Source organism: Triturus cristatus, chromosome 9 (assembly GCF_964204655.1).
Source record: "Triturus cristatus chromosome 9, aTriCri1.1, whole genome shotgun sequence".
In the NCBI taxonomy this organism is placed as follows: domain Eukaryota; kingdom Metazoa; phylum Chordata; class Amphibia; order Caudata; family Salamandridae; genus Triturus; species Triturus cristatus.
The window spans coordinates 864,744,707-864,766,810 of NC_140592.1; the positions used below are offsets into that span (position 1 = coordinate 864,744,707).

The 22,104-nt window shown below is 44.1% G+C and overlaps 1 protein-coding gene across 1 annotated transcript in view; it reads left to right on the forward strand.

Moving 5' to 3' along the window:
* LOC146798978 (uncharacterized) overlaps positions 1–22,104 on the forward strand; it is a 207,627-nt gene that overhangs the window by 134,588 nt on the left and 50,935 nt on the right. The gene's annotated exons all lie outside the window — the stretch shown is intronic.

Sequence of the window (22,104 nt, forward strand, 5' to 3'; positions counted from 1 at the left end):
GAGTGTACTTATCTTGCATTAAGTAGAGAGTAATTATGTGACGTGCAATTATGTAGTACTGAGTGGTATGTGGAGTGTATTTACAACCAAACACACAACCACACACACAACCACACACACACAACCACACACACAACCACAAACACAACACACACACACACACACACCCCCAAAACCACACACACAACCACACACACACAACCACCACAACCACACACACAACCACAACCACACACACAACCACACACAACCACACATACAACCACACACACACTCAACCACACACACACAACCACACACACACAACCACACACACACAACCACACACACACACAACCACACACACACAATCACACACACATAACCACACACACACAACCACACACACACAACCACACACACACAACCACACACAGCCACACACACAACCACACACACAACCACACACACCACACACACACACATCCACAACCGCACACACAACCACACACACAACCACACCCAACCACACAACCACACACACACAACCACACACACACACAACCACACATACAACCACACACATACAACCACACACACACAACCACACAAACACACACAACCACACACATACACACACACAACCACACACAACCACACACAACCACACACACACAACCACACACCCACACAACCACACACACACAACCACAAACACAATACACACACACAACCACACACAACCACACTCACACACAACCACACACACAACCACACACACAACCACACACACAACCACACACACAACCACACACACACACACAACCACACACACACAGCCACCCACACAACCACACACACACACACACATAACCACACACAACTTAAGGGAATCGGGTAACAGAAAGAGAAAGAACTCTATCCAAAATCACACGTTTTCAGTCCAGTCAGAAAGTATGACTTAGCCCCAACGAGTCCTTGTTTTGTAGCTAAGAAGATACAGTCAATTATATCAGTAAGCCTGACGCGACATTAGAAAAAGAGAAGTATAGTGCAATTATTAGGTACGCATTGTTTACCTTGTAACCGCGTAAATATTTGTTGCACATTTTAATTTTTTTTACCTTGTAACCGCCTTCATTTATTTTACCTTGTACCGAAGTAAATATTTGCCGCGCATTCTCATTTACTTTGCCTTGTAACTGCTATTTTACCTTGTAACCGCGTAAAGATTAGCCACGCATTCCTTCCAATTAAGCAACAAACTGTATTGCAGCCGCAAAGCCACAAGTAAAGGGATCACAAAACTGAAAGCAAAGCCACAAGATGTATTTGTTTTACTGTCTGTTTCTTCTCTCATAGTGCATTCATCTTTCTCTTAGTTTGTGCGTTTCTATCTCTCTCTCAGTCTATCTGTGTGTCTCTGTCTTTGTATATGCTCCTCTGTGCCCGTCATGCTCCGCTATATGTGTCTACCTATGTGTACACAGTATTTGCGTGTATGTATCAAACACTATATGTGCCTTTTAGTGTTTATAAGTTTCTGTCGTTATCTCTGCCTCTGTTCCTCTTTGTCTATCTGTCCCAGTTTCTAGCTTTGTGTATGTGCCTCTGTTTCTGTATATCTCTTTGCTTGTTAATCTCCTTTTCTATATGAGTGTACGTCTGTTTTCCTGTACCTAGGTCTAGCTCTGTGTATTTCTGTCTATATGTCTATAACTCTATTTGTAAGCAAGTGCCATTTTAGATTAAGGGAATCGGGTAACGGAAAGAGAAAGAACTCTATCCAAAATCACACGATTTCAGTCCAGTCAGAAAGTATGACTTAGCCCCAACGAGTCCTTGTTTTGTAGCTAAGCAGATACAGTCAATTAATTCAGTAAGCCTGACGCGACATTAGAAAAAGAGAAGTATAGTGCAATTATTAGGCACGCATTGTTTACCTTGTAACCGCGTAAATATTTGCCGCGCATTTTTTTACCTTGTAACTGCCTCCATTTATTTTACCTTGTAACGAAGTAAATATTTGCAGCGCATTTTCATTCACTTTGCCTTGTAACCGCCTTCATTTATTTTACCTTGTAACCGCGTAAAGATTAGCCACGCATTCCTCCCAATTAAGCAACAAACTGTATTGCAGCCGCAAAGCCACAAGTAAAGTGATTGCAAAACTGAAAGCAAAGCCAGAAGTAAAGCGATCGCGAAACCGAAAGCAATCGCTTTTGGAAGCAGAGACAGCAGCCAATGGTGCGCGCACGCGCGCCACAGACAGTCATATGCCTTCAATTATCGCGCCCTTGTCTGGGCACGATAATTGAAACCAGATAGGCTTTAGTGCACGTAACAGACACCAATAGGCCGTGGGCGGAGCGATGCGACCGCCTTTGGCCTATTGCGTGCTCTGTCTAAAAAATACAGCCACTAAAAGCCCAATAATAGAAGACAAAACAAAAAACACACACACAAGCGTGTACAATTGCAGGGTCCATTTCTGAACCCCGAACAAAAGGACTCTCGCTGCACGAGCACCGCTGCACAGTGCAACGCTAGGCTCGAGACCTAATAATAATTTCTGTTGTGTGTACTGCAGTACTCCCAGAAGACCCAGTGAGGATCTCCCAGAAGCTGGAAGATATCCCAAGAGAAAACTGGAAGAAAGTAAGTCGGGAGATTTCCTCTACATTGCTGAAATGGGCTAATTAAATATTTATGGTAGGGTAAACCTTATAAAGATGGTTATACTCCCGAAAGTTTTTTGGTTTTTTTTGCAGAGTTTTATATAGCGCGAACTTGACCCGAATCCAATCAGGTATCAGAGCGCCTTACATAGCACCAGTTACATTACATTAGGACACACATTCATTCTTTGCTAGGCATGGGGAGATTAAGTGATTTGCCCAGAATCACAGGATGTTCAGCGTCATTACCGAGACTCGAACCCAGTCCCCCAGGTCCGAGGTCGAGCGCCCTAGCCGTTAGGCCAACTCCTCTCCCTAAGTTACTTTCCTTTTCAATTCTATTCCCTTAACTTTTAAAAAGGAGGATATACTTAAGTTGCAGGAGAAAATTAGTAGTTTTGTTCGAGCATCTAAAGGGCCAGGGTAGCCTGGAGGAAGCTGAGGAGGAAACTGAGGGCAGGGGGATTGGCATTACCAGTTCTGCTTGTGTACTGCTACGCTTTCCACTTCAAAAGATTTCGCATGTTAGCAAATAAGCCAGATAGGTCATCCTTGGGTGTATTGTTTACAGCAATGCTTGGAGAGGTGAGTCATGGCCAGCCAACGTCATTTTTTGTTTAAGTATGGAGACCCAAAGTTTTTTAAAAAGGTCAGATTGAAGATCTTGAGTACGGCATTAAGAACATGGTTCTATGTTCGGAAACAACTGCGATTTCCATATTACTCGATGCGGGCACCAATCTGGGAATCCCCGGGTACCCCCACATGTTTGAATGATCAACTGAGTCAACCGCTAAAAGATGGGGGTATTTTTTATTGGGCGGACCTTATGATAGATGGAAGCCTAGTGAACTGGGAGACACTTAGTAACCTGACTAGGGGGAAGTTAACAAGGTTCAAATATTATCAATTGGGCTCCTGGTGGGCAGCACAAGATTGGGCACAGGAGGAGGAAGATCCCAAACTAGATCAGATAACAAAAACAATTTTATTTTTTATGAATTTTAGTAACTGTGGTTAAAAGTTTGTATTTAATTAACTTGAGCACTTTTTTAAACTTTTGTTAAAAAAATAAAAATAAAAGAGAGAGAGAAACTTTACATATCAAACTAAAATAGTGGATTTAAAATTAGTACGTCAGCATTGCTTGACTAAGTCCAAGTCTGGGCTGGTTTACATGCAAGTATGTTTGGACACTTTTAGTGCTCTAGTGTTTATTTTGTGAATTGTAATGATTTGTTTTAGCATGTTCATTCCAAACCCCTCTTTAGATTTCCCTTCACCCCACCCATTTTTGAGTAATTATTCCTCATTTTCCCACCACTACCCCAGCCCCTCCCACAGTTACTACAAAGTTGTATACTTATGTGAGCAGAGATCTTCTCACAGGAAAGATGGGAGAGGCGGAGTTCTCCAGTCATAGGTTTGTACTTGCAGGTTGTAGTACGTGAGTATTATTACTGTACGACTACCATATGTACTGCAAAATGCAGGTTGTGAATCAGGCCCTTTAACTGAAAAAGGGAGATGCAGGAAATGTCACTGGAAAACTTAGGTTTAAATGCTGAGTAACATGGAATCCAGGACAGCAAATCACAGAGAACGGGACAACGGGACATGGAGGCAAAGATAAAGCCACAGAAAGACAGGGACAATTGCACATGGAGAAATGGCCAATGGAACACAGAGACTAGAATAGAAAGTCATGAATAGTCGGTCAGTGTGACAGGGATAGGGAGGCTCACATGGACTTTTGGAGAAGAAGAAACAACTACAACAAACAAGGAGAGGGACTGGGACAAAGAAACACTGACATGAATAAAAAGCTAGAAGGACAATGGCATGCATTCCATAAAACTGAAATAAATCAGACAACCTTATTCTCCAAGATGCCAAGACATTGTGTTTTACAAAGACTTTGGGATATATCTCCGACTATTCATAGTTAGCTCATTGAACCTTAAATGCAGTACAGCAGCGTCTCTAGAAGTGATTTGTTGGGGGCACACAAGAAGCCACAGATAAAACTAGTGGGACCATCTACAACGGGTAATCATGAAGATTGCGGGACATTTATAATAAACTAAGTTATAGTTATTCTGATTTTCCATAGGAAAGATATTTTTGTTTCTTTAATAACTGTGGCACTGTTTAATGAATCTGCTTGAAATTTTCCAAAAATGTTCACTCACTTTGGCTCATTCATGGAATTTTTTGCGATGGCCTGTCAACCGAAGGCCACGAAAAAGGAGGAGGCGGGGCTAGGAGGGTCCAAAACATTGATTTACCATTTTAATTTCCATAGGACATTTGCTGTCTAATCAGAAAAAAACGGCTGAGCGAAATTACACAAATTTTAGTAGAAAGTTAAAACTTCAATCAGAAAGCATTATTTTTGTTATTTGGGGTAAAACTGTACAGTAGTGAATGTGAAAATTGCATTTAAAAGGTGCTGGGGTGTTCATGAATGGGTTAATCTCCTGCAAAAGGACTGTCAGGTAACACGAGATGCCCACGGTACTGAAATTTACAAACATTATTGAATCCCATTGGCCTAGAGAGCTGTTCTCCCATCGGTCAGCGCAGTGCTGCTGTATATGGGAAGTTAACACATTATCTCACAATCTGATTGGCTGACCACAGCAGCCTCAGAAAATGTTGCGACTGTCATTACGGGTCTCTGGACTCAGTCCCTGTGTCATGAAAAGTTTCAAAAAGGAGATATAAGGGGAAGGGTAGGGACACCCGGACCGTCCAGGGCATGAGGTGGGGTGTGCTCCCAAACAAACTGGCCCTGGTCTCAAAATTAAAAACAAGCATTTTCAATGCAATAGATCTCGCATTATTAATGTTTGAGCTGTTGGCATTGCTAATAATAATGCAACACCAATAGCAGCTCAAAGATTCAGAAATGTGAGACCTATTGCATTGCAATTGTTTTTTTTGTTGTTTTTTTATATAGCACAAACTTGAGTGTAAGGTGTGTTTATGTTGCATTGAGTACAGTATAATGATGTGTTGTGTTATTATGTGGCACAGAGTGGTATTGTGTGGAGTGTACTTATCTTGCATTAAGTAGAGAGTAATTATGTGACGTGCAATTATGTAGTACTGAGTGGTATGTGGAGTGTATTTACAACCAAACACACAACCACACACACAACCACACACACACAACCACACACACAACCACAAACACAACACACACACACACACACACCCCCAAAACCACACACACAACCACACACACACAACCACCACAACCACACACACAACCACAACCACACACACAACCACACACAACCACACATACAACCACACACACACTCAACCACACACACACAACCACACACACACAACCACACACACACAACCACACACACACACAACCACACACACACAATCACACACACATAACCACACACACACAACCACACACACACAACCACACACACACAACCACACACAGCCACACACACAGCCACACACACAACCACACACACAACCACACACACCACACACACACACATCCACAACCGCACACACAACCACACACACAACCACACCCAACCACACAACCACACACACACAACCACACACACACACAACCACACATACAACCACACACATACAACCACACACACACAACCACACAAACACACACAACCACACACATACACACACACAACCACACACAACCACACACAACCACACACACACAACCACACACCCACACAACCACACACACACAACCACAAACACAATACACTCACACAACCACACACAACCACACTCACACACAACCACACACACAACCACACACACAACCACACACACAACCACACACACAACCACACACACACACACAACCACACACACACAGCCACCCACACAACCACACACACACACACACATAACCACACACAACTTAAGGGAATCGGGTAACAGAAAGAGAAAGAACTCTATCCAAAATCACACGTTTTCAGTCCAGTCAGAAAGTATGACTTAGCCCCAACGAGTCCTTGTTTTGTAGCTAAGAAGATACAGTCAATTATATCAGTAAGCCTGACGCGACATTAGAAAAAGAGAAGCATAGTGCAATTATTAGGTACGCATTGTTTACCTTGTAACCGCGTAAATATTTGTTGCACATTTTAATTTTTTTTACCTTGTAACCGCCTTCATTTATTTTACCTTGTACCGAAGTAAATATTTGCCGCGCATTCTCATTTACTTTGCCTTGTAACTGCTATTTTACCTTGTAACCGCGTAAAGATTAGCCACGCATTCCTTCCAATTAAGCAACAAACTGTATTGCAGCCGCAAAGCCACAAGTAAAGGGATCACAAAACTGAAAGCAAAGCCACAAGATGTATTTGTTTTACTGTCTGTTTCTTCTCTCATAGTGCATTCATCTTTCTCTTAGTTTGTGCGTTTCTATCTCTCTCTCAGTCTATCTGTGTGTCTCTGTCTTTGTATATGCTCCTCTGTGCCCGTCATGCTCCGCTATATGTGTCTACCTATGTGTACACAGTATTTGCGTGTATGTATCAAACACTATATGTGCCTTTTAGTGTTTATAAGTTTCTGTCGTTATCTCTGCCTCTGTTCCTCTTTGTCTATCTGTCCCAGTTTCTAGCTTTGTGTATGTGCCTCTGTTTCTGTATATCTCTTTGCTTGTTAATCTCCTTTTCTATATGAGTGTACGTCTGTTTTCCTGTACCTAGGTCTAGCTCTGTGTATTTCTGTCTATATGTCTATAACTCTATTTGTAAGCAAGTGCCATTTTAGATTAAGGGAATCGGGTAACGGAAAGAGAAAGAACTCTATCCAAAATCACACGATTTCAGTCCAGTCAGAAAGTATGACTTAGCCCCAACGAGTCCTTGTTTTGTAGCTAAGCAGATACAGTCAATTAATTCAGTAAGCCTGACGCGACATTAGAAAAAGAGAAGTATAGTGCAATTATTAGGCACGCATTGTTTACCTTGTAACCGCGTAAATATTTGCCGCGCATTTTTTTACCTTGTAACCGCCTTCATTTATTTTACCTTGTAACCGCGTAAAGATTAGCCACGCATTCCTCCCAATTAAGCAACAAACTGTATTGCAGCCGCAAAGCCACAAGTAAAGTGATTGCAAAACTGAAAGCAAAGCCAGAAGTAAAGCGATCGCGAAACCGAAAGCAATCGCTTTTGGAAGCAGAGACAGCAGCCAATGGTGCGCGCACGCGCGCCACAGACAGTCATATGCCTTCAATTATCGCGCCCTTGTCTGGGCACGATAATTGAAACCAGATAGGCTTTAGTGCACGTAACAGACACCAATAGGCCGTGGGCGGAGCGATGCGACCGCCTTTGGCCTATTGTGTGCTCTGTCTAAAAAATACAGCCACTAAAAGCCCAATAATAGAAGACAAAACAAAAAACACACACACAAGCGTGTACAATTGCAGGGTCCATTTCTGAACCCCGAACAAAAGGACTCTCGCTGCACGAGCACCGCTGCACAGTGCAACGCTAGGCTCGAGACCTAATAATAATTTCTGTTGTGTGTACTGCAGTACTCCCAGAAGACCCAGTGAGGATCTCCAGCGAGGTACTGCGTTACTCCCACAGTACGCAAATAAGAAGCCTCCCTGCCGTACCTTCGCAGTAGCATTTAAGCTTCACAGAAGAAGCTTGCGTGGTATTATGGTACCATGGGTTTGAAGCCTGCGGGGCAGGTGCTAAGAGTGCAGCAGTACCCAAAAGAAAAAGAAAAGAAAAGGAGAAAAGAATGTGGGTTGGGCACGCACGATCGAAGGACATGCACAGCAAAGGTTGGCCGTGCTATTTCTATCCGCTCTCTTCTGAGCAGCCAAGCATTGGATGAGCGAGTATTCTGAATCCTTTTATAATCCACTGATGGGCACTTTGAGAAATTTGCACTTCTCCGAGTGCTAATAAGTTGCATGACAAAACCTACGGAAGCACAGCATCCTGAAAAAGCAAATACTGTTAGGGAATGAAAGAATAAGAAAAACATGAAAAATAAACAGGAACAACATCGCGGACATGGATTACGTTAGGATTACCTTAGTGATGTTTACATTTTTTTCCCAGAAATTAATGAGTGCAGGTGATGCTCCCTTGAAACCGGGACACTGGCTCTCCACTTGACTATCTGAGGGTGGGTCGGGGCCCTATGCCTCCATGCACCTAGAATGACCATGCAAATACAGTGGTATACTTTCTTGAACTGGCCTAATGCACGTGTGCCTGGCCCTTTTATTAGCAGGGTCACCTGACTGGTGACACCTGTGATGGATGGGTGTGGGGTGATGTTGGATGCCAGCCCTCAGGGAGTGGCTGGTAAAATACATACACTGAGAAACACTAGAACAGTGACCAGCTGGTCACTACATCCCTACCACACTTTATGAAAAATGGGACAAGTCGAACCTGTGGGAGAGAACAAAAGGACAAAACAAAAACTCCACTGAGTCCATTCATGTTGTTTTCTCAGACAGGATGAGGGGACAGGTGCAGCTGGGAGCACCAGGCAATACGGCACGCCTCCATAATTTTAACTAGACTACTCTGGGCATGAATGGCAGTGTAGATGAAATCTGGATTTCTCTCCACCAGTCCAAATTGTCAAAGTTCACCTGGGCACTGTGGGTCCTGTCCCACCTGGTCTCACTGCGTGAAAGTCTATATACAATGTTTGCTGTGAAAGTGCATGTAGAGCAATAGTGAAGTCTGTTGTTGATACATTCCAAAGACTGATGTCTTCCAGGCGACTGTTGACGAGTCTTCCTAAGATGCTGCAGTGCTTCCAGCTGCCTGATGGTGGAGCAACTTCCAGCTTCCTTCTTAATCAGGATTCCCTCTCTTACCAGAATACACTTCTCACGGGAGTCCACTGAGGTCCTCTTCACTGGGCTTGAAGGGGCTGTGTGGACTGTGCAGTATCTCTCCGATGCCATACTATATGTGCATGGAGGAATCACCACCAGTCCCACCTTCAAGTCACTCGCTCAGCCATGCTGTGTGATGACTCTGCCTCTTCTCCTCCTTGTGGGGCTCTCCTTCTCTCCAGGCTCCTGCCCGTGCAATCTGATTTCCAGATTCGGCCCTTGACGCACCTCCAATCCTTCATGCTCTCCATCTTGTTCAGGAGCACCCTCTGCTGGTGCCCAGTCTGTCCAGTCTATCACTTGGGGCGCACGGCGCTATCTCCTCCTTGCAGTGACCTCTTCTTTCGCAGGCTCTCTTTCATGGGCACTTGGCATCACCACCTCGGCCTTACTTTGCTCTGCTGCCTTGGCTCTACTCAAATTGCTTACACTGACCTCTTGGCAGCTTTCTTGTTATGGGCTTCGTGACAGGGGGACATATAGCCTCTCACTCCTCCTTCACATTCACATCCCTGGGATAATGAAATTCCCACCCAGTAGGGCATCTACAGGAAGTTCCTGTCACATAACCCATAAAGGTAGGTTGAACCTGTAGCACATCCTGTTTTTTTTCTTCTGTGTTCGAGGAATGACCACTCATCAGAAAGTAAGTCAAGTAGTTTGTTAATTGTTTTTTCTTTTTATTTGTGTTGTCAGCCAGCTATAGCGGCTGCACTGTCATTATCTTCCAAGAATGCTGTCTCCCATGCAGAGTGATGGGGAGACAGCCCCTACTTTTATAGCAGCAGTTGCTTAATGCAGATGTACTTAATCATCTCCTCCCGCTGAGTGATGGGGTTGTGTCTACATTTATGGCAATCTGTCTTAATATCAGGAAACTGCCTTCAACCCACTTTTATGGGTCATGTAACAGGAACTTCCTGTAAATGCCGTTTTTGGTGAGGATTTTGTTATTTCTTTTTCTATGGGTGAATTCTGTACCCTGAACACGGATTGCTCACTGGTTAGGACTGAGAGACAGAGTAGGAAGGTAATAGGGTCTTTAGAGACAATAAACTTCATGGCTGTAAGAAGAAGCAGATGAGGTAGTAAAGAAAATTCATGATCTGTAGGGTGCCTTGGGTAATTTCCCTGTGGTGTTTACACCTTGAATAAAGTTTATTTTACATTGTTGGGCCATGTCTAAGGGATTTTATTTTTATTAGAAAGCCTTTGCAAGGACTGCTAAGAATTGATTTATACCAAGCACATGGGTGATTGTTTATTTGAAAGCAGTGTTGGGACTGAGCTAGCTTTTGCCAGGCATGTGTGAGAATGGCCTAAGGCACTTTACGTTTGTGTTCTATTCAGCTTTTACAGTTCTAGTGTATTTACATCTTTGAGGAAAAAGAATGAACACAGTTCAATATGTTTCCATTAAATATGGTCACAGTGGTGTGTACAGGTGTGTTTGCGAAGTGTCTAGCCTCCTTTCGGCACCATCGGTTCCAAGCTCCATTTTGACATGGAGGCAGTAGGAATCAAAGTCGAACTTGGTAACTCATGAATACATTCTACTTGTGAATTACTTTGAAATCATTCTCCAACAACCAGGTTCTCCTCCTCTCAAGAATAGGTGGAATCCTTGCTTTGGATTTCATACAGATCATTGACAGAGGCTGATGGTCCATCACAAATAGTAAATGTATTGCCTTACAAAAGAGCGGTGATGCTCGGTTGCCATATTGCTTCCAGGCTCTCTTTCTCCAGGGGAGATTATGGACACTCTAGCTTTGTCGGCTTCTGGTGGCATATGAGATGCTTTTTCTCACCTTGGGCCTGATTCTGAATTTGGCGGACGAAGGATAGCCACCAAAGAGTGGCGCATGCCCCGTCTGCCCTATTTAGAGTTCATAGACATCTAAGCACAGGCGTCTGTGTATTCTAATTAGGGTAGACGGGACATCTATAAGTTTCCGGCAGATATCATGTATTCTAGCAAACGTTTTTTTTCCCTCTTCCACTATCCTTCTCAATCTAAATAACTGACTAACATATCTACCACTCAAATTACTTTCATATTTCAATATTCTAGTTCACCACCAATCCTCTATGGGTTCCAGAGTAGCGTGCCACCCGCCGAAAAAGCGCTTTGGCGCCTCGTCAGGGGTAGTAACCGCTATATAAATGCAAATACAATCCAATCCAATCCAATGTATAGTTCAGGGTTAAACATGCCATATAGTCTCCTGATACAACTTCACAGTTAATCTTTTGTGGCTCATCCAGACATGCAGGTGACAATGCAAACTTCTCCGCTTTTTTCATGAACTCTGCTTTGGTCCTATGGACTTTAATGTAACATTAGCTGTGTCACCATGCTCATAAATTGTATGAAGCCTTTCCTCCCCCCACGTTCTTGGACGCCGACATGTTCACTGAAACTGTCAGTTTGAATCCGAATGCCTGGTGATCAGAGATGCTCAGTTTGTGGCGGCCAGACTCGTCCTTGTCAGAATACAGAGTCAGCCCTTCCTTCTCCGCCACGCGCAGACCTGAATCAGCGCCTTACCACGCTCCTCGCTGACTGGCCAAACACCACAGTGACGTCACTGTACCTGAAAGCGTTGTGCTCGGTACGAGAAACGTGCGACTTATTCCGGATTGCAAAATCCAGAATAAAGAGGCGAATAATTAGCCGTTTTAGTAGGAAGCTAAACATATGTGGTGTTAAAGAATCTGCTGTTCCCAACCTCCGGGGAAGCCAGTAGACGTTACCCTAGCAATACTAATAGCAACTCAGACAAAGCTACCAGGCAAAAACCCATTACAGACTGCAAAGTCGTGCTCGTTCGGGAGAAGCCTGCCGGGAGGAGGAGTACAGAAGCATGTTTGGCATTTAAGAACAATGGCTGCAACCTGTACTTCTTGAACAATGGTAATTGAAGCTCTGATAGATTGGTTTCTTTGAAAATTGTATCACTGAACTATAATGAAATGGTTGTTCTCAGAAAATAAGTCATATTAGAAATTGCTTTTGAAATAGCCAGCTCTGCTTAGCATGACTTTGGCAAACGTCAGGTGAAGTCGGGTGACGCACTATTCTAGTCAATGTCCCGACAAATGGCGACAAGAGAGATGAGACCTTTATTAATGTCAGGAAGTGAGACAAGTCAGCGCCTTGAGACCCTCACGGGTGAGTAGTCGCGCTTAACAAATACTGATTGATTGACTGAAGTGCAATAACATAAGAGGCAGAGAAGGTTGTTGTTATTTAAAAACTGCCATCTGTCACAGTAAAAGAACATTCTTCGCAATCCTAGCTTGCCCTGGGGCCTGCAGGTTCTACTTCGCTTCATGTGTGGCACTATGCGCAAGTCCTCAATTTACTAAGGATGGTGTTTCCATTCATTTCAGGTCTCTTAGAGGGACGGTTGTGTGATGTTCAGCGGCCCGCTCCCAAACCAGGGTCAGACTGGGACAGAAAATAGACCCGGGCATCAATATAAAAGTGGCCCATTAGTGAATTAGATAGGTGAAAAAGTGGCCCACGTCTTTAAAATTTTGGCAGTTTTGAACTCGTCAAGACATGCTGTATAGGTGTTTTGCAAGGTATGTAAGACTGCTTGGATGTGAGCTTGCCGCAGGCAGAGTTTGTGGATTTATCAGAGAAATCAACTGTAAAAACCGGCCCAGCAAACCATAAAACAGGCCAACAAACAGGCAAAAAAAAACCGCCCACACTGACCTGTCAGACCAGCTTGTCTGCTTCCCCTATAGGTTAGTCTGACGCTGTCCCTAACGAATATGCGGCAAAGCAGGTGCAGGTGGGATCCTTCTTGTTCCTGACCTTCAACCACACCATGGGTCGTATCACATAAGTGAGCATTCGGAGGGCTAGGTGAAGACAGTCCCTGCCACTGTTTTTTGCTTAATTGTGACCTAATTAGCCAAAGAGCTGAAGCAGCGCTGTTTTGCCACCACATTTCGTTGAAAATGGTTGCTTGTTTTAGGAAAGTTCAAAGCGTCCTGCTTTTGGCTGCTGGAACTATAGCAGCTTATGTCAACTTGTCTACAGTAAACAACTGAACATAATGGAATAACTTGCAGTAACATAACAACAGAATTAAAACATAAACAGAGCCCGTCCCAAAAAAAGTCAAACCAGAACACACTACAGTAACCTCAGTACAACACAACAAAATCACATTGCAGCAATTCACCACACATACACAACAGCACAAAAACACAACTGATCAACACAGTGACAAAAAGCCACATAACAAATGTACACAAAATTCTTGTAAGATATTACCTCACCCAGAATCCTGTTTTCATAATGCAATGGTGAAAGGTGTTTAGAGCAAGTAGTGCCTTTACTTACTACAGAGGACATGAAATAGCGCCAGTTAGAAATGTTTTGTGATTTGACCTCATATGGTCAATTAATCAAGGACTATTATTGTAGGCTTCTGTTCTGTGCAGCAAAGGATGGACATTTAAGGTTTCTCCTCAGGATTTCTTTAGGATATTATTTTTACTCCTGTGCAAGAGTGGCACACAAACACTGTGTCACAGTTTTCTTGCAGTGCATGAGTACTGACAAACATTGGGACTATGTAGTGTAGAGTGAAAAGTATGACCCCTGTCTATGGTGCATTTTTATTGATTTGGGCCAAATCCAAAATGGCACAAGTAAAAGCAAGCCATTGGGGTGGGCAATTGTAGGTTGGCGTTCCTCTGTGGAAAAAAAAGGTTTTCACTCATTGTAACAAGCTGCACACATATAGACCCTATATTTGAACAAAATGCACAGAAGCACATCCCGAGGTGTGCATCCTCTGATGGTAACTCACACGTTCCTATGAGTCTGTACATTTGTGCAGTTTGCCAACTTCTCATGTCCTCAAGTGAGCTTGCAGTCAATCAGCTCTTCTAGCCTTGTCTTTGATGGTGTAATGTCATAGATGTTGTTATATGTATGGCTTCAGTGCAATGCCCCAAGCTACCTTTGTTCTTAACTTCTCCGTTCTATAAATAAACCTGAAATCATACCCATGCAATGGGTGTGAAACATGTGGAACACCCACGGAAACTAACGCTCGCAATTGGATGATACATATTTTCTCCTGCCATTCACCAGAGACACAGAGTTGAAGCAACCAGAGAAGAATATGTGGCAAATGACACTATGACAGTCTTTCCAGCATTAAAGTGCAAAAAAAAGATTCCACCAATTTCACCTCTACAACGGATGATGAAACGTAAGACTTTGATTCAACCGGAGCAACAATATCGCTGATAAACCTAAGAAATTATGATAAGCAGTTACATAAACACTGATTTAAGGCAACAATGGTCAAACTTCATGCCTTGCAGAGGATATATATTGGTGGCAGTGTGTGTGTGTGTGTATATATATATATATATATATATATATTTTCTTTTTCTCACCAAAGTGCCTTAAGCAACGAGAGTGCACTCGACATTCCCTTCTTTTCAACACCAGCAGATGGCTCCGATTCAGTGTCGTGGCCTACTAGAGGATAATAAATCCTTTTAATATTTCTACATGCAGCAGAGCCCACTGGAGGGTGAGAAATGTAACTCCCATTGGAACCACAAGTCCCAGCCTGCATTGAGGAAATCACGTGAGGCCCACAAGGGGTATGTAAATGAGCAAGCTGGTATCGGAGCCATCTGCTGGTGTCGAAAAGAAGGGAATCCATGACTAAGAGGCACACAGCCTCGAAACTCGTCGGATGAGAACTTTGACACAGACACTGGAGCTTGCTTTCCTTGTTAATAAACCGTGAGGTTCTTCTGATGTCGAGTGCACTCTCGTTGCTTTGGACACTTTGGTGAAAACATATATATATTTTGTTTTAACTGAGTTACAAGAATATTCGACAAGTCAGAATAGATAACATGAAGATAACATATACTTACCGGTCAATATTTTTAGGTCTCGCCTGACCCAGCGCATGCGCTGGTCTGGCGAGACTTATTGAGAGGGCTCCAAAAAGTGCTACCAGGCCAGCCTAGAGCTGCAGTGCATGTGCGCAGGCACGCACGCCGCGATTACTTTCACTTTGATGTTTGATCGCGATCACTTTCACTTACACGGCCGCACGGCCCCTTGGCATAGCCAATAAGTCTCGCTTTTGGGACCTTATAAGTATTTAGTTATGCAACTGTTGCATGGCTAAACACTTATAAGGTCCCAAAGGCGAGACCTATTGGCTATGCCAATGCTTGTTAATATTCTTGTAATTCGAAATTCAGTACGCAGTATCCTGTACATACACCAAGGGGATATGAATCTCAGGGTAGTGGAAGTAGGACAAAGCAAGGGGCTTGGACAGTGTCATAGGTCAGTGGTGTCAGCTCCTATCATCTGTTGAAAGATTACAAATGTGAGTATAACAGGGAATTCTACAGTGGAATATATACACTGATGCGCATCATTGTTAAAGGGCACAAAACATTTGCCTGGTATCGTTAAAGTGTTACCACAGTTGTAATTCAATTGTCTAGTAGCAAGAAATGCATATTGTGCAGAATCTCTTGAATTTTGTCTCCACATTGGGGTTGATAAACATCTCCAGCAATGTTGGCACATCATTGCAAGTGATCTTTCTTGTGTTGAGAGGACTATGTATGCTGATGCTTCTGGTCCAATGTGAAGTGGGAACTTTGCATCAGAGTGCAAATCTGCCAGATCTATCGACAGTGGAAAAGGCAGTGGGTGTGGCAAGAGATACAGGGAAGTCGGTACCCTTTTTATTAAATCATTGAAATTTCCTTCACTTTGTCAGGAAAGAAAAGAAATAAAGCAATTGTTTCTGATCTTCTAATCTAATTTTCTTCCAGTCGATTTTTACAAAGGCAGGTCTTAAAATATGCTCTTCTCTTCCAGCTTCATGTCATCATGTGTGGGGATCCTTAGGGAGGTCTTAACTTTGGGCCCTGATACACATCTGCTAGTATGCATCCGGGGTCTACAACCTTTTCTGTAATAAGAGCTACTTATGTTAAATGAAAATCATATTGAGCTACCAATATTTTTTGTGAATTAACAGTAAACACTTCAGGCAAGATTACAATAATGGCCATACCATCCAAGATTACCAGCAGTGACTGCCTCAGTGTATCAAGCACAGTTGGCAACAGTAATGTGAAAATGGTGTTATCAGTTTGGAAAGCATCAGGATAATTTGTGACAGCCAAAGCTGCACTGCCCCTAGCAACAAGGTTATAATTTAAGGAATGCCTCCCCAATGCCTCATAATTTAATATTCAAATATGAGTTTCCCTATATTGTGGAAATTCAGAAATTTGTCTACAAACATCAGCTAAGCCAGTGGTTCCCAAACATTTTCGACCCACGTCTCCCTTGACTCACTGGCCATTGCCTGTGGCTCCCCACTGTTACTTTTTTTGGAGGGTGGGGGGAGGGGATGTAAACCCGGCCTCGGGAGTACTTGCATTTTTCTCCCTGAAAATAATTGGGATGAAGCAGATGAAGTTATTATAATCATATACGCTGGGTATTTCGTATTATTAAGGCGGCAACTGTAACAAAATATTCCTAGTTACACTCTTTGCCCATGCCTTTTTTAGAGTACACTCTTCAACATTTTTATCCCACTTACAGTGCTAGATAGCACCACTGTGCTTGTAGGCCCCATTGCCAAAGTGTTTCTGCGATAAAAGAATATTTGCATGCACTTCCATTTCCACCCATGTCATACGTGCCAAAAACACCTGTCTCAGCAGGGTGACTCATGATTTTTTAAACCCCATACTACTTTATTTTTTCTGCCCCCTCCCTAAAATTGCCCCTAAATTATTGCAAGTAAAATAAATTCCTCAGATTTTTTTTTAAGGTCCCCGTTCTTGCTTTCAAATGTTGGCATTATTCCGTATATGGTGTTTTACTTCTCTGTGCTCAAGAAGAGAGCAGGCCTGTCTGGAAATGTTTGTGTACTGAAAGAATTGTGTACTGGAAGTATCAATGATTCAAGTACTTATGCCAATACTTAATAATACTTAGTGTGTTTAATAGAAAGGACAACTGTACTTTCCTGATAACTTGCATTGGTGTAAAATGCATTTGGAAAAAAACAAAACTATTAGCGAATCTTACAAAATTAATCAGGCATCTTCTGCTTACTTTGGGAGTGTTGGAATGTGGGGATCCAGTGAAATATGGAGGTCATCTCCCTCGAGATGCCATCAATTAAGCACTACATGGAGGAGGAGCCAAGATGGCGACCGGGACGGCAGCGTAGATTCCCGGCTCCGTGAACCTCCGCATCCCGCACGGATATCCTGCATGAGATCCTTATTCTGCGCTACGCGATCGTGTTTGTAAACGAAAGTGGCAACCGATCGTGTGATCCTGAGGTTTCTGACTGCAGTACCGCCGGAGAAATCAGCGATTGAACTTTGCGGCCCGTGCGGTCCCGAAGCCGGGACCTCGAGTGGACGCCTTGGCTGGGCGGCAGTTTAACAACAGCGGCCTGTGGTGACTGGGTGGAGTCGGTCCGCCGGAGTGTTGCTCCCCTCGGCCTGCATTTTGCTGTGGTCGCTCCCCCCCTGCTGAGCGCTGCGGACCGAGGACATGCCCGGGTGTGCGATTCTCGGATTCTGTGGTGTTTGCCCCTGCCTTTGACTGTGAGCTGCCCGGACGCCGTCCCTGGTTCGCCCTGATCCTTGCGGGCTGCTCCCGGCTTTTTGCGGGAGCTGGTCCGTGGCGGAGACGACTAGTGCCCGTGACCGCGCAACGGTTGCATCTGTTCCTCCCCCAGGATCCTTGTCTTCAGCGACGTGGACCTTGAGGCGTTGGTCCCGGGGTCCTGGCCCCAATACGAGTCGGGCCTTCCCAGCGGCCATTTTGTCACTATGCAGCCTACCATCCTGTCCGCTGGGACGCAGCGGGACTGGGGGTGTGTGACGGTCGGGAGTGTGGCAGAGCGATCGGAGAGAGCTGCCCTGGGGTACGGCGACCTCCTGGAGGCCCTTGGTGCCCTTCATTACTCCTTGGCTCATGGCGCCGGGGTCCTGGGGAGGAAGCTAGATGGTGTGGTATCAGCGTTGGGACAGTGGCGGCATGCTGGTCCACCAGTACACAGTGGCTTTCCACACTGCACACAGGAGGAAGATGTTGCGGCCCCCCCCGCGATTAGTGTACAGCCGGACACTCCGGACAGTATGCTACCGTGTGGTCGGCTAACTGTGGGCTTGATCTGCTCCGGAGGTATTGGACCTGAGCGGAAGATGGAGGCCTTGTCCCGTGCGCGGTCTCTGGCGGCCCAGGGACGATTCCGGCAGCGTGTGTCTCATTCGACTGCTTCAGCCTGTCTGGACCTTGTGTGCAGTGTAAATCCTGGGGCAGCACTGGAAAAGACGCCCCCCCATGAAGCGGTCCGTGCTGATGCTCAGAGACTTCCACCCCACCTGTGTGCGTCGCTTCCCGACTGTTTTTGGACACTCCTGTACCTTGGGACATCGGACATGGTGCTGGGTCGAGGGGCAGGCATGGGCAGAATTGCAAAGAGCGGTCAAGGCTGAGGCTGATCCTTCGGGAGTGGTCACCTAGTAGACAGGCGGACTCATGGTTGCGTGCTCTCATGGTTATTCGCATAGTTGGTGCATAATGCTCCCCACTCCCCCCCTCCTTTTTTTGATATGATCAACTTGGTGCTGCTAATTGTTTGCCGTGGGGAGACTTCACCGTGCGGGAGGGAGAAGCCGGGGGTATGTTTTGAAGGCCCTCCTCCAGTTTTATTACATTTCTTCCGCCCCCCCGTCTGGGGGGGCTCTTTCTTACTCCTTTTTTCCCTGTCTCTTCTATATTTCGGGTCTAGTTCCAGGGCGACAGGCACACTGCTGGGGGGTGGGGCCATACTCATTCGCAGAGGTGCAGGGTGGGGGGATGGGGGAGGGGACTCTTTAGTCTTTATCTCTTTTTCCATGGCCTCCTTTTTCTTCTCTGTTTCTTTTTGCTTGTTTTTCTGGGATCAGCGCGGTACACCTCTCTTATCGTGAATCGCTTGCTCTTAATGTGTGCCACAGTTTCCGGGGGGTTCGCTGGGCTTTAGGTACGGGGACCCGTAGGCGCAACTATCTTTGATATTTCTCCCTATCCGTACCTTCCCGTGTCTGCGCCATTGATTCAATGTATTGCTGCTAGCTGCTTGCGTCTCTTATCCTAGCCCTTATCGCTGTTGGGAAACTGTTTGGCACCTGATCCTACTGTTTTGTTTTATTATAAAATGAAAAACCTTTTCTCTCCTGGTGTCCTACCTGAGCGGCTCATTGGCCGGACTTTACTGTATTGTAGACTTTGCTCTCCGAGGTGCCGCCTGTGTTTACACGTGCTTTTATTGTTCTGATTGCTTAGCGGCCGGCCCCGGGGGGTTGTAGGCCCATACGTGTAAATGATTGAAACGTCAATAAAGGTTTTTCAAAAAAAAAAAAAAAAAAAAAAAAAAAAATTAAGCACTACATTTACAGCTTTAGGCATGTCACTTACAAATCATCTACATTATATGTTTAAGTCTAATTAGTTTAACTGAAGCCAACAACCCCTTCAACATTAAATGCATTAAAGCGCTTGGTGCGCGGCTCCCCAGGCTAGTTTTGACAGCTATCCAGGGAGCCACCTCGCAGAGTTTGGGAACCACCGAGCTAAGCATATGAGTTTGGCAAATTTCTGTCTCAAACATATGAATTTCATATTTGGGATAGATGTATGAAGTCAACCAAGCAAAAGCTTCTACTTTAGTATGCTGGGCTTCACACAGGCGAGCTATTTGCAGGTAGCTGGAGAGCTACCGGTAGCTCAAGAGCTACTCGTTTAAGAAGCCTGATCCAAAGAGATCGAGGGGCTAAAAAATGTATTAACTCAAGCGAATAAGATCTCATGAGGGGGAAGGGGGGTAGGGAGGACACCAAGAGAACCCACTCAAAGACTTTGATTCATCTCTGAGATGTGTTAGAATGACACTCACCAATTACATAGGGAGGGATAGCAGCTGTGGTAATACTCGCAAAGGTAGAACTGTGAAAATGGCTGATCCTCCGACTTGTAAAGCAGGTGACGTCTACCCACAGGAAGTACCCAGTAACCTTCAGCGATCATGGAAGCACCAGGCAATGCTGTAATCAGGAACATTGCTTCTGATGGAAATATACTGCAAGGGATCCAACGCGAACAGCACAGGAGACGACCACGAGGTAAGCATTGAATAGAGGAGGAAAACACAAGAGGCAGGGAAAGCAAAATAACGTTGTAGAAACAGAATGAATGACAGCCATACAACCACGCATGTGCAAGGCATCTTGTTCCTGTTTGTATGCATCTTAAATTGTCCTTGATGGCACTCTTTCCATTACTCTGATTGGCCTGTTACTTCTGTCTGATCTGGAAGACCCTGCCCTTGTGTCTCAAACTCAGCCACCACTGTCCGGTCTTCCAAAGCATCCAGTTCTCAGATACTGGACTTTTTTCAACTACACTTGATGTTCACTTACAATGCTCGATCCTATGCTTCCAGCCTCATTCTGGTTTTTGTTGGGTCATGGCACTTCCCTTTACAATGCTACAGTTTATACGGGGCATTCATTTCTTATAATAGATATCTTTAAATCTGAGAATTCCCACAGTACCTTGGATGATCGCCCTATGTAATTACTGGAAGTTACATCGAAGTTGGTTTTCGAATTTCTTTTTAAATCATTTGTTTCGTCTAGTCTTAGGACACTGCTGCTATTTCTGTTCTTCAGGATGGTTTCAATGAAGCTCATTGACAATTGATCAGTCTGTTCATTTGTATTGCTTTGCTGAAAACTGGACTCTGGTGAATGAGCAATGTTATTTATGGACCTGTGCTCAGCCTTTGGCAAGTCATTCGAACTAAACTCTGGTAAACTTTGATTGAAATGAATCCCGACGTCTTGATGGTGTGGTCCCACATGGTGGATAATTGAATGATTTGACCTATGGATGCACTTTAAAATGTTTTTTGTATGCAGTTTACAGCCATTGTATTCCTATGCAATTCTATAGGCTTGAACTACCCTTGATTGATTGTACATGGCATATGGTACATTTCAAAATGGCTACCGCTTTGGTAATTGCTTTCTCCCATTCCCATTAGCCAACTGGGCCGATATTTAAACTATTGTTAGTGCATTCATGGGTCGTAATTAGTAAATGAATGCCTAGGATATTATTTTGATACTATGGTGCTAGTGAGTTCAGTTAGAGGAAGATTTATTTGTTATCATTGATTTGTTTTTCTTTATTCTGATTCACTGAACAACTAGGATGAAGATGCATACTTTATGTTTATTGTTCCTTTGCATTCCTTACCTGCATTTGCTTTTATGAGATTGATAAATTGCATATGCACTTCCTATGTGGTACAAATCACTACAAGATGGCCCACACACTTGTGAATGTAAAAAAAAATACCCTTCACTGCAGTCCTATGTCCTTGTTCATGATTATGTATGACATATGCTGAGTTCTTTGCACAAACTGTTATGCATGATCAA